Raw genomic sequence first — 16,516 nt, 5'->3', positions numbered from 1 at the left:
CCTGTCCTGTTATGCCCTGATATCCCCCAGTTAATCCTAGTCCCAACCTACAGGGACTGAAATAGTGGCAGCCCCCATAGATATCCACTTCCTTGAGGCATGACGGATCTGTCTGTCAGAAAGGGAAGCAAACATATTCGTTAGTTTTGTATCTGCTAGCATTTGGGTATATTATGATTTCTATGGGTTTTTGACAGCCCACTAGAGGGCAGTCTGTGGTTCCGATTATTTGATTTTTTTCCTTGAAATGTTTCCCTGACATAAAATCTCGAGAACATAGTATTGGGGGGGGGCTGGCCAAAGCATTGGTGTTAAGCAGAGTAAAAACGGCCATGAGAATGACAGAGAAAGAAGCTGGGGGGGGGCATCTGCGACGAGCAGTCTCCACCAGATCATGGATTTCTTTCCATGTGATCCAGTGTGTTTTGGGTGTCATTTCCTCTTCTTCCTTTTCTTTGTCTCTGATAGGGACATGCAAGCCATCTTTTTTTGTGGGCAGGGAGGTGCCGGACATTTCTGGCTGGAACCTAGATAGACTTTGGTTGATCCTGTGGAAAACACAAGCAAATCCCCTCCCTGTGGTCAGCAATGGATCTGGTCCTTTCCAGATTCCATCAAGGGGGTCCCTCCATTTAACCATGATGGGTGGTATGGGGTGTGTCTGGGCGCAGTGTCGGTTGATGGGGGAGGCGTCAGACCCTTGATATACATTAAGTACATTAAGGGTAAACAAGGCTAATGCTAATTGAATATTGGGAGAATACTTTGTTTTAGCCTGTCTTTTTAGTTGGTCTTTTAAGGTTTTATGTGACCTTTCCACAATGGCTTGTCCTTGTGGGTTACATGGGATGCCAATGTGATGGGTGATTATCCAGGCTTTACAAAATTTTTTAAATGGGGAGCTGGTAAATGCTGGGCCATTATCCATCTTTAGTTGTGCGGGGAGGCCCATGATGGCAAAGGATGGGAGCATGTGATTTATTAGATTTTTTTAACTTTCACCAGTTTGGGCAGTAGCCCAAAGGAAGTAGGAGTAAGTGTTTACAGTTACAAATATGTATTTTTGTCTGCCGAATTGGGGGACATGGGTTACATCAACTTACCAGAGGGCATTAGATTTTAGCCCCTGAGGATTGGTGCCCATCTGCTGTATAGCAGGGGTATGTATCATTGATGCACAGGAAGAGCAGGTTTTAACAATGCGTTTGTCTGAGGGGAATGTGGGGGAATCTGAGATGGAGCCCTCTTAAATTAATGTGGGTGGCATGGTGGAGGTGCTGGACATCTGTTTCACTGGCAGAGAATGTTCCAGCAGTGACTACCTCATCTGCTATGGCATTTCCTTCAGCAAGAAGACCTGGGAGGGAGGAGTGGGACCTGATATGCTGGACAAATAATGGAGCCACCCGTTTTTGTAACAGTGTAGAAATTTTAATTAGCAGGGGTGAGGGGGGTTGCCATCTATTTTGACAAAAGAATGACCTAGCCATGGGAGCAAAATAACAGCATAAATGCTGTCAGAATAAATGTTGAAGGGTTTATCAATCTTATCAAGAGCCATATAGATGGCAAAAAGCTCTTAAATTGTGGAGATTTATCAGATAGAGGTTGAAAATATATCAGGGGGGTCGTTAGGGGAGTCATATATGACCAATGCCGCCCCCTTTTTTCCTCCATCTGTAAAGGCTGTTGTAGTATTTTTTTATGGGTTTGTGGCAGAAGAGCCAAGGTGGGAGCCAGCGAAGTACTGGAATAACTGACATCCATTTATCTTTGGGATGATTTTCAATCTGTCCCAGGAAGCCTATTAAGCTAATTGAAAAACAGGAATGATGTTTTAAGAGCCATGGCACATCCAATAATGGGAAGAGGATGATGATAATGGGAAGGGGATAATAAGGGTATCAGGCTCTTTTCCTATAATTTGTAGAGTCCTTTGTCTTCCCTGATAGATGCAAGAGTGTCTACTTCTGTAAGAAAGCGAGGAGCACCCCCTACTAATGTGTGAAGCCATTCTAGTACTCCATGTGGCTGATGAATTGCTCCCACCATGGTGGGGGAGGAGTTAAAAATTAAGAGTTGAACTGGCAGCTTAGGGTCATATCTGGCTAGTGATGCCTTCTGGAAGTGGGTCTTAATTATTTGGAGAGCCTTTTTGGCATCTGAGTTTAGATACCGTCTGGAGGCTGGGTTTTTGTCTCCCTTTAAGAGATCAAAGAGTGGCTGTAATTGACTTGTGGGAATGGGAAGCCAGGGCCTTAGCCATTTAATGTTGCCTAAAAAGCTCTGAAGGGAATTAAGGGTAAGGGGATGGGGGGTATCCAGGATAAGTTTAAGGGGCCTAACAGTAGTAGGTGTTATTTCAGTCCCCAGGAAGGTAATGGGGGGAATTGATTTTATCTTATTTGTGGCTATTATAAAACCTCTTGTCTCTAGGGTGTTTATCATAGCATCTCTCAGGTCCTCTAGAGAGGAATCCTCATCTTGCCAGACCAAGAAGTCATCCATGTAATGATAAACATGTAGACCTTTTTTTTAAAAAGGGGGTGCCAGTGCATTCTCAATGGCCTCCTGGCAGATTGTAGGGCTATTTGCCATACCTTGTGGCAGAACTCAGCATTCATATCGATCAGCTGGCCCAGAATTGTTAATTTTTGGAACTGAGAAGGCAAAATGTTGGTAAACATTTTTGTGCAAACGGATGGAGAAGAAGCAGTCTTTTATATCTAGGACTAACAGGGGAGTATTAAGGGGGATGGCAGAGACCATGGGCAGGCCTCTTTGGGGTGATCCCCATATTTTCATGGTTTTGTTTATGGCTCTGAGGTCTTGTAGCAGTCGCCATGCCCCTGTCTTTTTCTTTATGACAAAGACTGGGGTGTTCCATGGGCTCCTGGAGGGCCTAATGTGACCCAGATGTAACTGTTCTTTTACAAGTTGTTGTAAAATGAGTAATTTTTCCCTGGGTAATGGCCACTGCTCCACCCAGACTCATTCCTTGGTGATCCAGTCAAGGCAGGGAGTCTGGTAATCAACAGTGGCCTTTAGGATTGGGGGTTCTTTTGTTTTAAGAACCTCATATGATCATCTATTTGAAGGCATTTTCCTTCAGATCCACTGGCAAGAACTATAATGAGGTCTTTCAGGATATCTCATCCTAAGAGATTTGTGGCTATATCTGTAATCAGGGGTCTTATTGTGCCAACCTCTCCATCAGGATCCTCCTGTTTATAGAAGTTTTTAGTGATGAATGCTTGGGAGGAGCCTCCCACTCCCATCAGTTGAGGCCCTGGTATTAACTCCCAGTGTAGGGGAACCTGAGAGTGCCTTAAGATGGTTTTATCAGCCCCGGTGTCAAGGAGGCATTTGAAAGGTTTATTGTCTATTTTTATGGTTAATTTTGGGTGGGTACTTTCTGTAATACTGGTTACCCATAATGTTTGTGGTTTCCCTCTTGTTAGCAGGGCTGAGGGTTGCCCCAGAAGGAGTTTAAAGGTGACAAAAGTTTGCCATCTCGTCATATTTAGATTTACAATCTCTTTTCCAGTGAAAGCCCCTTTTGCAGTGAGGACAGAGGGTTTTAGGGGGTCGAGTGGCAGCCGAACCGTTTTTTTTGGCAATTTTCTTTCCAGTGTCTGGTTTCTCCACATTTAAAGCATTTTGAGTTGGGTTGGCTTGCAACTACAAAGGCTTGGGCAAGGGAGGAGGCCTGGTATTTGGCAGTCCCAATATAAGGGTGGCCACAATCTATTTGTCGTAATGTTCATTTTTTAGTCCCTGGCACACTTGTCTGTACTCAAGGGTCATCCCTTCCCAGACAAGGTTGTTTAAAAGCATTGCTTTGGCTGCAGGGTCTGTTATTTTTCTATCTAAACTGTCGTGCACTCTTAGTATAAAGTCTGGGAGGGTTTCAGTTGGTTTCTGCTTTAGGAAGGTTAATGAGGAGGTCTCTCCAGGCCCTGTGGACAAGGGGGTTAGGCGGTCCCAGGCCTGTAGTGCACATAAGCATACCTGTTCAAAACAGCTGGCAGGAATCACAGCCTGCTGGATTCCCATGGAAAAGCTTCCCTGACTAAAAAACTGGTCATGATTCCAATCTATGACTCCAGGTGGTGGATCTTGCCCTTGTTGTGGTCTTAGTTGTTGATTATGCATGTCATTTCTTTTAACCTACATTAAGCATTCATCTCTAAATAAAGCCTCCCATTGTACAAATAATGGACTGGGGAGGGTAAATCTACAGATATCTCTCCAGTCCTGGGGGGTTAGGAGGTTAGTATTAAAGGTTTTTAGTACAGATTTTGTCCATGGAGCATGGATTCCATCCTCACGGACAGCTTGGCGTAGTTCTTTTAAGTCTGCTGCCAGGAGGGGGTACCAAGCCAGTGGACGTTGCCTTGTTATTTGTAGGTTAATGGGGAAAGCTTCTACCGATGGGGTTTTTGGGTCCTGAGGCCATTGTGCCTGGAGATTCTGGGGGCAATGACTCCCATTATCCTTGAGATTACAGAGCTGTTCAATGGCTATGAGGCATGGCACCGCAGATAGTGGCGCTGGTGGCAGTGAACGGGGAGGGGGATTTATCTGGGAATCTTTGGGAGTTTTTGAAGTCTGGGTTTTAACATCCAGATTTATGAAATCAGTCCATGAGGATTCATGGGGGGAAGAGGGGGGTAAAAGTTATTTTTGTTGATGGGTGGTTTTTGTCTGACTTGGTCAATTTTTATTTTTGGGCCTGTTGAATCTGTTACTGGGCAATCTTCAGGCTTTTTTATTTTTTAGGGCTGTCGAATCTGCTGTTGGGCAATCTTTAGGGTCTTTTTCATTGTTTGAACCCTCCCCTTTATTGTCCCCTGGTGTTAGTAAATTCTCCTCAGCCTTAGGTGGGTTTCCTAAGCATTGTTGGATGGCAGCTATTATGGGGAGGAAGGAAAGGGGAAAATGGTGCCTTTCCTGGAGTCTCTTTTTACAAGCCAGATAGGCAACATGGGTCCAGACCTCTGGGTCAGAAATGTCTGCTGACAGGATCCAGGGTGCAAATTGAAATACTTTATTTTAAAATTTTGATCCTTACTTTTGGGAAATCTTAAGTCCTCTTGATTTAAGTAGGGCTCTAAGGGAGCGAATTTGGAGGATTTTTAAGAAAGGAAGTGTTGTCAGTGGTGTTCAACCTTCCTGAGGCAGCCTGCCACAGGGGATTGAGATGCTTTGACAAACACACGCCTAGCCACAGATTTAAGAGACTCGCAACCATCCTTGTGATTTTTAACAGGTTGCTGTGTTACCAGATTTTTATGATAGTTGTAAAGGTTATTGCCTACACCCAGTTGGGCTGTTGGGGTCCGGAAAGAGGGTAGGGGGACTTCGGCCAATACTGGGAAGTTGCCCTGACCAAGAGGCTTCAGTTGCCCACAAACCGTATCCAGACCCTCGCAAAGGCAATAACCAAGATAAAGCAGAGAGAGAGAGAGAGAGAGAGAGAGATGGGGTGGTCCTCTGATGAGACCCTTCCCCAGGAAGAAGTTTACAGAAAAAAAAAATGGCTTTTTAAAATCTTTTTTTCCATTTGTATGGTGCAAGCCACCTTAAATTCTTTAAGTGCTCTGTGGCCACCCGCGGTTTAAATCCTTTGTTTTTGTTTATGGGCCACTTGGAGCTGGAGTGCCTTTTTGTCCTGGGGCTAGTTAATTTAAATTATCACCTAACTGGTTTAGCTTGAGCTTGGGCACCCCGGGGGCGAGATAACAAAACAGATTAAGGAAGTTTGTTATTTTAGAAGTTGAATTTAAAGCTTGCATAAAAATCCCTTAGAACTTTGGGGTTTTGTTCCTAGGGGTATTGTTCAAGATAGAAAAGGAAACGGGGGGGGGGGGGGAAACGCTGATTCCTAGGGGAACGTACCTGGGACCAAACCTCAGGGTATTCCATGGAGTCCACAGCACAAGCCTGCCCACAAATTTAAAAGATCTGGTGACCACTCTAAGAGCAAGTAACTGGTCGTTGTGTTACCGGGTTTTTGCATTAGAAAGATGTATTGATAGGGGGTCTTGTCTACACCCATGCAGGCAGTCGGGGTCCTAACATCAGGCTAACATCAGGGGGTAGCCCTGATCAGAAAGCCTCAATTTCTCCTTCATCTTTAACAGTCCCATGCGAAGACTCAGACCAAAAATAAAAGGAGGAAAAAGAGGAGAGACTGCCAATCCTCAAGGGTGGGATGGCTTAAGGCAAAGCTGCCGCTACCCTCTTGGAGAGAGGGGATATTCGCAAACTCTGTGGGTTCCAGGATCCCTACGTTGGGTGCCAGCTGTGGGGTCTCTCCCTCCCCTCGTAGGTCATTGGCCACCGGGTCCACGAGGACAAAGGGAGCAGAAGCAATGAACGGGGTCAGGGATGGCCAGTGAGCACTGACAGAAGAAAGCCCTTCCAGGGAGGCAGGTTCAGTGATACAAACAGCTCCAGACTCAGTGAAACAGCTCCATTTATTCAGTGGGGGTTAGGGAAAATATAGTGTGGAGGCAGTAGCCAATGCTTCAGCTGATAGGGGCTCATAGTATGCTTTATTTACATGTGGCAGGGGATCCTATCATCTGACTATGGGGAAATGCCTAATTGTCATATAGAAAAAACCTGGGGGTAGTTTTTACTCCAGGTAACTAAGCCAAAGGTCATGTTCCAAATAAGGTCAGGCATCTGTGCTTGGTGGCACTTTCCAGGTAAGTCAGGCAGAGAGCAGGAGGCCCCCACTGAGAAGGGGAGTCCTTCCACATAGCGCTGAGCCTCTTAGAACTATTTAGACATGGAGGACTACAACCCTAGCAGCAGGGTCCCCCAACACAGACAATTAAGTGGGCTAATAGGGGCGAGAGGAGCAGCATAGGTGTTTACATTGAGATATAGTAAGCTCAGGTAAGAGTTTTTTCATATTGTGGGGAGATAGGTGAAATTGTTGATGTAGAAGTTTGGCCTGCTCAAGTAAGGGCAAATCTGCAAATAAAATCATGCGGTCTATGGCCACATTTCCTTTGGCCAAGAGGCCTGGAAGATTGGAATGTGACCTTATATGGGAAATATATCAAGGGGCCTGTCTATTTTCCAAGAGGAGTTGTATGGCCATCATGGTGGTGGACACTGGGTTGGGGTCGTCCCTGATTCAGGAAAAGGGTAAAGCTTTACAGGCCTGTACAGCATATCCGCTGTCTGAGAAGATATTAACGGGGATGGTCTGCAATTTTTGTAATACCACCAAAATGGCCGAGAGCTCTCCCAACTGGACTGAGCCGGGATTTGGATGTTTTATAACAAGATCTTCACAGTTTTCCTATTGAATGAGAACCCCAAAGTACTTTCTATTGGCATCCGTAAATGCTGAGGGTGCCGGGGGAGTGGGGTGAAGGAAGGGCAGGAATGGGCGGGCAATATCAAGGGCAGAGACCAGAGGGCTGAGAGGACTTGGTCGCTTGGATAGTGGAAATCACAGTCTCCCGGGAATCCCACCATCATGTTTTGAAACAAAATGGAATCCACCCATAGGGATTGGGATTGGAGGAGAGAGAAGGGTAGAATAATCTGGTCAGGTTCTTTATTGAAGATTCTCCTTCAAGTGTTGCATAATTTGATGGCTAGGCCAAAGCAAATATCGAAGTAGGAGGTTACCTTATGTAGGTTGGACCAGGATAGGTGAACCCAAAGCAGTGTTTTTTTCTGATATAGGGATCCTAAGACCCCTTCCTGGGTCTTGTGGAGCAGGGCCAAAAGAGGCAAAGAAGGGCCATAGCGATCTAGCGAAGACTGATATAGCTGGTGTGATATATCCTCGAGGAGCAAGGAAACCTTTGGTGGAAGGATGATTTTGTCAGAGGGATGTGTATGACCTTCCAAGAGGTCTAAGGGCGTGCGTAATTTCTTATCAGGAATAGGAAGGTAATTAATGGCTCCACACAATTCTTGGAACTTAGCGAGGGAATATACAGGCTTAACCACGATTTTAGGGGAGATTGGTTGCAAGTGATCAGTTATCTTATAACCAAGAAAGGAAAAGGGGGGAAGATTTTGTATTTTCTCATGGGCAACAGGGAGGCCAGCCACTTTGAAGCAAGACATGATAATATTGAAAATATTGTTGAGGGCATAAGGAGAGCAGTGGGCAATAAGAATGTCATCATATAATGAATTAAGAGGACTGATGTATGGAGGTCCTGGAGGATGGATGAGACGTATAACTGGCATATGGTAGGACTATTTTTCATTCCTTGTGGAAGGACTTTCCAGTGATACCTCTGTGCAGGACAATGGAAGTTAGGCTCCCATAGGGTGAAGGCAAATTTTTCCTTATTCATTGGGGTGCAATGGGATGTCAAAGAAGCAATCCTTAAGGTCAACAACTATTACATTATAATCAGATAGAATAGCTTGTGGATTTGGTAGGCCTGCCTGGGGAGTACCCATTTTTTTATATTGGTATTAATTGCTCACAGGTTTTGTAATAGTCTATAGTTGCCTGATTTTTTTGTGATAACAAAGACAGGGGTGTTATATGGGCTTAGGGAGGTCTCAGTGTGTCCCAAACTGAGCTGTTCCTCCACCAGAGCTTTAAGGATAGAGAGTTCAGGTTCAACGATAGGCCACTGTTCAACCCATATTGGGTCATCAGAGAGCCAGGAAAGGGGGACAGGTTGGAGCTCTCCAGGGCGAACAGTGGCCTTTAGGATTGGGGGTGGTTTTTGCAAGGTTTATCTATGCTCAGTGTAGGGCACAGTGCAGAGGGATCTATGAATTCATTGAGCATGGATCTATCATCTGTCGTGAGCAGTACCCCCATATCTTCCAAGACATCCCTGCTCCAGAGTGTCTGGGGGATGTCTGAAATAGTGGCTTGAGGAAGCCCTTTTCCCCATCCAAGTCTTGCCATTGAATGGGGTGTTTGGTTGTTTTAGAGGGTTGCTCGCCTCCCACTCACATTATTTTGGGGCCTGGTACTAATTTCCAATGTGGGAATTGTAAGGATGTGGACTCTGTCAGGATTGTGACATCTGCTCTGGTATCAATCAGGCCTTTGACAGGCACACTGTCCAGATATATTGTCATGAGGGGTGAATGGTGGAACATGGGGACAGTCCATAGGGCTGAAGGCTTAATGGATTTAACAGATTTAGTGGGAGGTGGGGAGGTGTCTGCCCTCTTATTTGTGGGCCTGAGGGTTGCCCTGTGGGGAGTTTAAATTGTTCCTGGGGGTAGAACAGCAGTCGCACGCCCAGTGAAAGCCTTTCTGACATCTGGGGCACTTGATCTTCGGCCTCCCTTTGGGGAAATCTCTCCTCAAATGACCCGGGTCACCACATCCCCAGCAGTGCCTATCAGGTGGATCTTGGGGTGGAGCGGAATCTCGAGTGTCATGGTCCGCAAGCAGTGCAGAGAGTGATGCTCTGAGGGCTTAAATGGGGCCCTGATTATAGTCAAGGTCTCTGGCAGCATTAATCCATCTATTTAGGGACTCTATGCATACAGGAGCCGCAGCATTCCTGGTCATGGTGTTAAGACCTTCCCAGGCTAACTGTTTGATGATGAGATCTTGATTAGGGCCGGCGTGTATGCGGTGCTGCACAGACGCTATGACTCTGGCAATAAAGTCTGTAAGGGGTTTGGATGGGCCTTGGATGAGATCTCTAAAATATGTAGAGGAGTTATCCGGTGTGCAATGTTTAAGGGCTTTTAAAACTAAGTCTTGGACCATATCGAAATAGTGCACATTGCCCACTCTGGCTTGTGCAACGGGATTCATGTAGCCCCCATGACCCAGCAACATATCCAAAGTTATGGGGATGTTATTGGCATGGTTGAATCTGGACTGTTCCTCTGCAGTGTGGTAGGCCACATGCCAGGTCAGGAATATAGGATGTGGCAGAACTGCTTTAAGGAGGTGATACCAATCATAGTGGGTCTGGAGAAGTTGCTCCATTGATTAAGTATTTGCTCAAAATATGGAGTCAGGGCCACTCTCATTACAGGCCTTGTGGATTAGTGAGAGATCAGTTATGGATGTGGGAATCCATGGTCTAACCACGGCGTTGGGGCCCATGTTGACAGCAAAGACATTCTTTGGGGAGTCTGAATTATAGGGGGGAATGTGTAGGTTTGGAAATGGTATTAGGTGTTGGGATGGGTCGGATGGAGTGGGAATCAGAAGTGAGGCTGAGGGCTGACTGTCCTGTCAAGGGTACTGGGAATTGGTCTGTGCAAGATCACTCCAGGGGTACATGGGGAAGGGGTTCCTGCTCTGGGGGTGGAAGGAAGTGGAGGGGAGGAAATTTGTCTAGGAGGTTTCTGAGGTGCAGTGTCAGTATTGTTTTCTTGGTCCTTGCTATCTACATTGTCAGGGAGAGTTGAGAGAGCCTGAATAGAAAGACTTTGCTCCTGACAGTGATCATTAAAGGACCTCAGGATATCTTCTGTGCTACCTGATTTAATGCTGCTGAGGATGCCTAATAAGATCAAGACAAATGGAATGGGGGGGGTGTTGTCTCCCTGAACCTCTCATTTTCTTGAGAGAAAAAGGAGTCTCATCCACATCTCAGGATCCCACATGTTCTTGGGGGAGATCCATGGGGCGAGGAGTGAAGCCTCAGACCAAAAGTCCTCGAGGTCACTTCTTTTTACTTTAATCACACGGGAGATTAGCAGAGATTTTAGCACTGAAATTTGAGGTTCCTTGCAGTGGGATGGGAAGTTTCCCATGACGGGGAAAGGTATGGACAGACTGGGCGGGAGAAGCTAAAGAAGGGAAACCATGCTGAGAAAGGAAACTTTCCAACCTGCTGATAGGTGGGAGGGGATTTCACAGTCTTGAGTCACGGAGAACATGCCCGCAAATTTAAGAGACTGGCCACCACCCTAAGGGCTCTTAACTGGTGGGTGCAGTACGGGGTTGACCAGCGAACTAAAAGTGAAAGTAAAAGAGACAAGGAGGAAAGAGCAGTGTTTTGGAACCAGGTGAGAGTGCTTTGTTGGGGGAATTCCGTGGTTCATTAGGCCACACCATATGCCCACATGGTGTCTCCGGTCGTGGGACACCCTATCGGGAGGGTGTCTGTGGTTCCATCTCCTGGATGGTCAATCCTTATGTGGACATGCCGGGTGAACCAAATTTCAGAGTGTATGTGCCCTATAGACAGACAAACAAGGAGAAGGGAGAGAAGGCCCTCAGTCACTCACCAGACCTAGGGCAAAGAACAAAGAACAGAAAGGAGCCTACTCACCGAAGAAAACAGCCGAAGAGGACCCAACAGAGAGTTGAACAGAAAGAACGGTGGGACCAATTGGCGAGGCAATCTGGGCAGCAACAAGGAAAAACAAAAAGAAAGAAAAACACCGCAACAAAAAAAGCAATTAGAGTAAAGAGGCCCAGGACTAGGTAGAAGTCTATTTGGCCACGTTGGGCACCAGTTGTTGCTGTTTAGGTGGACCTCCCTCCCACTGTGGGGTCAGGGGATGAGTAAGCATGGAGTCAACGACACAGACACCAGGAAACAAACTGGGCAGTCTGCCAGTAAGTTCGTTTATTGTGAACGAAGGGCTGCCTTATATACCCACTCCCTGGTCCCCATTGGTTCCCAGTGTCCCAGTGTCCAGTTGTCACTCTCCCATTGGTGCTGTGACCTCGTTGTCAGTCTCTAGGTCGCCAGGCAGATTTTAGGTTGCCTACTTCTGTGGTTGAGACCAGGAACTACCTCACACATGCGCCGTTTGTCAGGCAGGCCTTCTTCCTACAGTGATCATCAACCACCTCTGGCTCATACATTCTTTCCACCTCTCTTCTGAAATGATCCCTGATCCTTGAGAAGCAGAAGTTTGATATAGCTGTCCAGTTCAGGTATAAGCAACTCTATAGTCTCATAAATTTGCATGTTGCCCTGCTGTGGGTTTCTCTCTTAATCACAATCTGCTGCATAAGGGAGCTTCTCTGATGAGAATTGAAAGATGTGTTAATCCATAAGTATAACAATGTCATTAGGAATCAGCTTAATACTTTATGTAGCAGGATATTATATTACAGGCTACTGCCATTGGTTTTGAATGACTTCCATAACTTGATTCTAAGACACTATTGTTGAAGACACCACATACTTCAGCTATAGGACATGCAGAAATCAAGCTGGTACCAACCTGGAAGTTTTATCCTTACTGGCTTGCTTACATAGTGCTAGAATATTCTATGCATATTAGAAGTAGAAAAAATTAAACAAAAGTCTTTGCCAGCTCTGAACCCTGTGAGCTACAAATGAATGGATTGGCAAGATATAGCCACTGCTGCAACAGTAGCACAAATGTTTTAAAAGTAATCAAACACTTTTTTATTGGATTTGAGACCTGATACACAAGAGGGAACTCATGTGTGGTACTGTTAACTGGGCCCAAAAGCCTGTGACTGCTTAGGTTGTAGACCCTAGGGGAGAATACAGGACTATTTTTCTACTAAATGTACATAGTATTAAACTGTCCTCTAAGTTCTTATTTTTATACACATAGATTTATCTCTCATTTATCACCAGGGAAGCTTCTTTTGCAATAGATGGTAATTAATACGGAGACCCACAACTTGTCAGAAAGATAATAAACCACCATGGGAGGGGAGGGAGGGTTCCTGGGAAAGTGGATAGAATTCAGTGATATAAATGAGGAATGGGGAATAATAGGTAAGGAAAAGTTAATTAGGGTGAGGAATAGAAGGGCAAGGCAGAGGAAGGAGTATAGGGAGGGGTAATTGACAATAACAACCTTTAGAAAGAGTCTTATAGAATCCTATAGCTATAGAACCTTAAGTATCTCCATATACATTATAAAAAGAGAATAAAAGAAGTACTTTATAACAGGGAGACATTGCCTCTACTAGACATTATAGGCTGGCAAAGTAAAAGCTCAAAGCCAGAAATGGACTCTGTCTTTTGAAACTATTGATTAGGGGTCCCATAGACTTCAAACTCTACTGGCTATTGCCCCTGCTCTTGGATACCCACTAGAACTTGATGATTATATCCCATTGCTGAAGACACTACATAACATGAACGATAGAAAAACATGGAGAAATCAAGCTGGTACTGATTTCAAAGCTTCATCTCTACTGGCTAGCTTTTATAGTGCTGGAAGGTGATATGCATGCTGCATGAAGAGAAAATTAATCCTCAGTTTTACTCAGCCATGAAATCTATCAACAACAACAACTGGCCTGGTAAGACATGCCCTCAGGTGCAATAGTGGCATGAATATTATGGGGGTAACCAAACACTTTCTAATTGGATTTAGGGTTTACTTGGCATGATGGAGCCCGTACTTGATACTGATATCAGCATCCAGGGAACTTGTGGCTAGACAGGACACAGGCCATAGGGGAGAGCCTAATATTCTCACTGGTCAACGACTCAAAAGTGATAACCAAAAGTGATTTATTTGTTAGCCTGTGGTATATGGAAGAGGCACTGTCCCCTGGTTAAAAGGTAACTCTCTGTACACTGTTTTTACATGTATACATACATGTTTTAGGAAACTTCTACAGTGGTAAGCTTCCACATGGCATTCACAAGGGTCTTCAGTATTAATTGTCCCTCCGTATACCCACTCCTCTCCCCTGTCTTCCCATCTCCCACCCCAGTTACCCTCCCTGTTCCATTATTCCCCCTTCCCACTTCAAACAACCTGTGTTCTACCCTGTCCTAGAAATCTTCTGCTCACCTGTTCATGGCCCCTTACTAGTTTCCTGACTTCTATGGGTGTTCCAATGTAAATATCCATGACTAAATATTTAGTATTACCTTAACCCCTAATATGATGCCATTATATAGTTAGTATTGCACAGTATAAACTTACATAGATTGTTAAATTCTGAAAGTATATCTAAAGAAATCCTCATAAAAGATAGATCTGAGGGATACATTACCAGACAAAATAAGGTACAGTTCTATAAAAATTTTTGAGTTTGAAATATATTATACATTCTAAAATATTCTAAAATACTCAAATATGTCAATATTATGGTTTACATTTATTCTAATACCCCTTTGTCTTTATTAGTTATAATTTATCAACATTTATTTCTAGAAGAAAGGATCCAAATTAAAGAGGAAGACAACTTGGATTAAATGTGCTTTAAGCTTAAATAAGCATTTCATCTACTTTATCTTTAAATACACAGTTGATTTCCTGTAGCACATTTCTGGGTACTGCTGTGGTAAGGATTTCAGTGAATGTACCCAGACACAATTTTGTCCTGAAGTCAGTCCGGTGAGCATGATTGGGCAGGTAGCCTTCTGTGGCTTCTGGGAGCAAAGATGCTCTGAGATCATAAAGAGGAGATGTGCTGGGCTTCATTTAGTCACCTTGCCTATCTTTTTCACATAGATCAGATCAACAACATGATCTTCTATATTGTTCCCTGAAGGGCCAGATGTTGTACTGTGACAAGAACCCAGTGCATATGTGTCCTAGTTTGTTCTTCACTGCTGCGACAAAACACTCTGACCACTACCAATGTGGGGAGGAAAGGGTTTATTCAGCTTCCATCTCCCATGTCACAGTTCATCAGGGAGCCCAAGGTAGGAACTCAGGGCAGGAACCTGGAGGCAGGAGCTGGAGCACAGGCCATGGAGGAACGCTGCTTACTGGCTTGCTCCTCTGGCCCCTGCTCAGCCCGCTTTCTTATGCAACACAGGCCCACCTGCCCAGGAGTAGCACCACCCACAATGGGGTGGCACCACCCACAGTGGGCTGGGCCCTCCCACATCACTCATCAAGAAGATGCCCCTCAGGCATGGCCACAGGCCAGTCCAATGGAGGTAATTTCCCAATTGAGGCTCCCTCAACCCAGGTGTGTCAAGTTGACACTAAAGCTATCCAGCACGATATGTTTCCAAAACTCTGTGGGCAACTGGACTTTCCAGGGTAGTATGTTGTCAATACTATGTGTTCCTTCCTAAGAGAAACCAAAATTGTTGTCCCTACAGAATGATGCACTGATTCTAGTGGAACTGGTGTTGGAGGGAAGGTATCTTTGACAGTGTCTATGTGTTTTCAATCTACATCTCCTCAAGTACCGAACAGAGCCATTTATATTTAGGATCTTCTACAATCACAATTTCAGCTAAGATGCCCTCACCACTTGCCTCTCAGGTGACCACAGCCTTAGTGGTCTCATTTTTATATAAGGCATCTCCACCATCTACAGCTGCATCTTCCTCTGCCAGCCATTTGGCAAAGTTCCGATCTCCACTATAGGAGCCAGTGATGTCATAAAGTCATTACAAGCATAAACCTGAAACCACCTCAAGTCCTGTCTGTGGACCAAAGATTCCTACACACAAGGCTTCACTAGTCACCAATGTCCAGGAGGAAACAAAGATACGGTGTGTCACTGGGCACCTGTGGAGAGCCACCAGATGCCTGTCATTCTTTTTCAAAATGTAGTTGGAAGCCCAGATTACCAAGGTAATTAAAACCCAGGCAGCACCCTGTACTCAACTTCTTCTATCTCTCATTAGACACCTGTGTCCTCTTGGCGTTCCATAGGACTCCTGCTTAATCCAAGGTGAGATCTCACAAAACTGGTTTTGTGTTTCTGACAGGTGTTTTCAGTGATCACTTTCCATAGTGCTGAGAGACTTGCACAGTCCACAGACTCTTTCGCAGATAATCTCCACTCCCAATACAGATATTGTCACTGAATTTACAGGGGAAATGATAATCACTTCCCTCTGAGGAGGTGAGGTCATATAATTGCAAGCCTTTATCATAAACTCTATTCCACATTTCCTTACAGCAACCCAGCGTTCACTGACTGGACAGCAAGCACCAAGAAAATGGGCATTTAAGGTTGGGTGTGTGGCCTCACAATACGTGATACTGTTATTCTGAAACTACTAGTATTTTATATAACTAGCTCACAGTAAATTATCATATTAATTTTATATTATTTATTCAGGTCTGGATTTTTTTATTGATAGCTGCAAAGGTGGGAGCTTCAGGATTGATGGTAGGGAGTGTGTTCAAGTCTGCTTTTTCTCAGATAGGCTTAACCTTTAAAACCTCCCTCAGCAGCTTCTGCTGATGCTCTCGTCCTCTGTGCCTGCTGTACAGAATTGTGCTCTCTGGTATTACCTTCTAGGTGTATCTGTGCATGACCAAGAAGTTCAATATTTGGAAAATGTTTGTGGACCCTGCAAGTCTCTCAAAGCTATTGAAACAGATTCATAAAGATACTGATCAGGAGGTGCAGTACCCTTGGCACTTATGCTGAAAAACTTGGCACTGCCTTGGCACTTATGCTGAAAAACTGGAATGACTTCGTATGGAGTGTCACAGAGTCTCTGAGAGATCCAGGCTACAGTAAGTTACTCGCTCCATGGCTACCCTGTGCACACTGTTACACCTTAAGAAAGACTTGATTTTGGTCAGGTGGGAGCCACAAAAGCTATTCACAATAACAAAAATATAAGTCTGGTTTTAAGACTTAGAATACGGTACTCTGAAC

The sequence above is a fragment of the Nannospalax galili genome, unplaced genomic scaffold (assembly GCF_000622305.1).
Source record: "Nannospalax galili isolate Female #2095 unplaced genomic scaffold, S.galili_v1.0 scaffold649, whole genome shotgun sequence".
Taxonomy (NCBI): Eukaryota; Metazoa; Chordata; class Mammalia; order Rodentia; family Spalacidae; genus Nannospalax; species Nannospalax galili.
Note: the sequence above shows the minus strand (reverse complement) of the source record.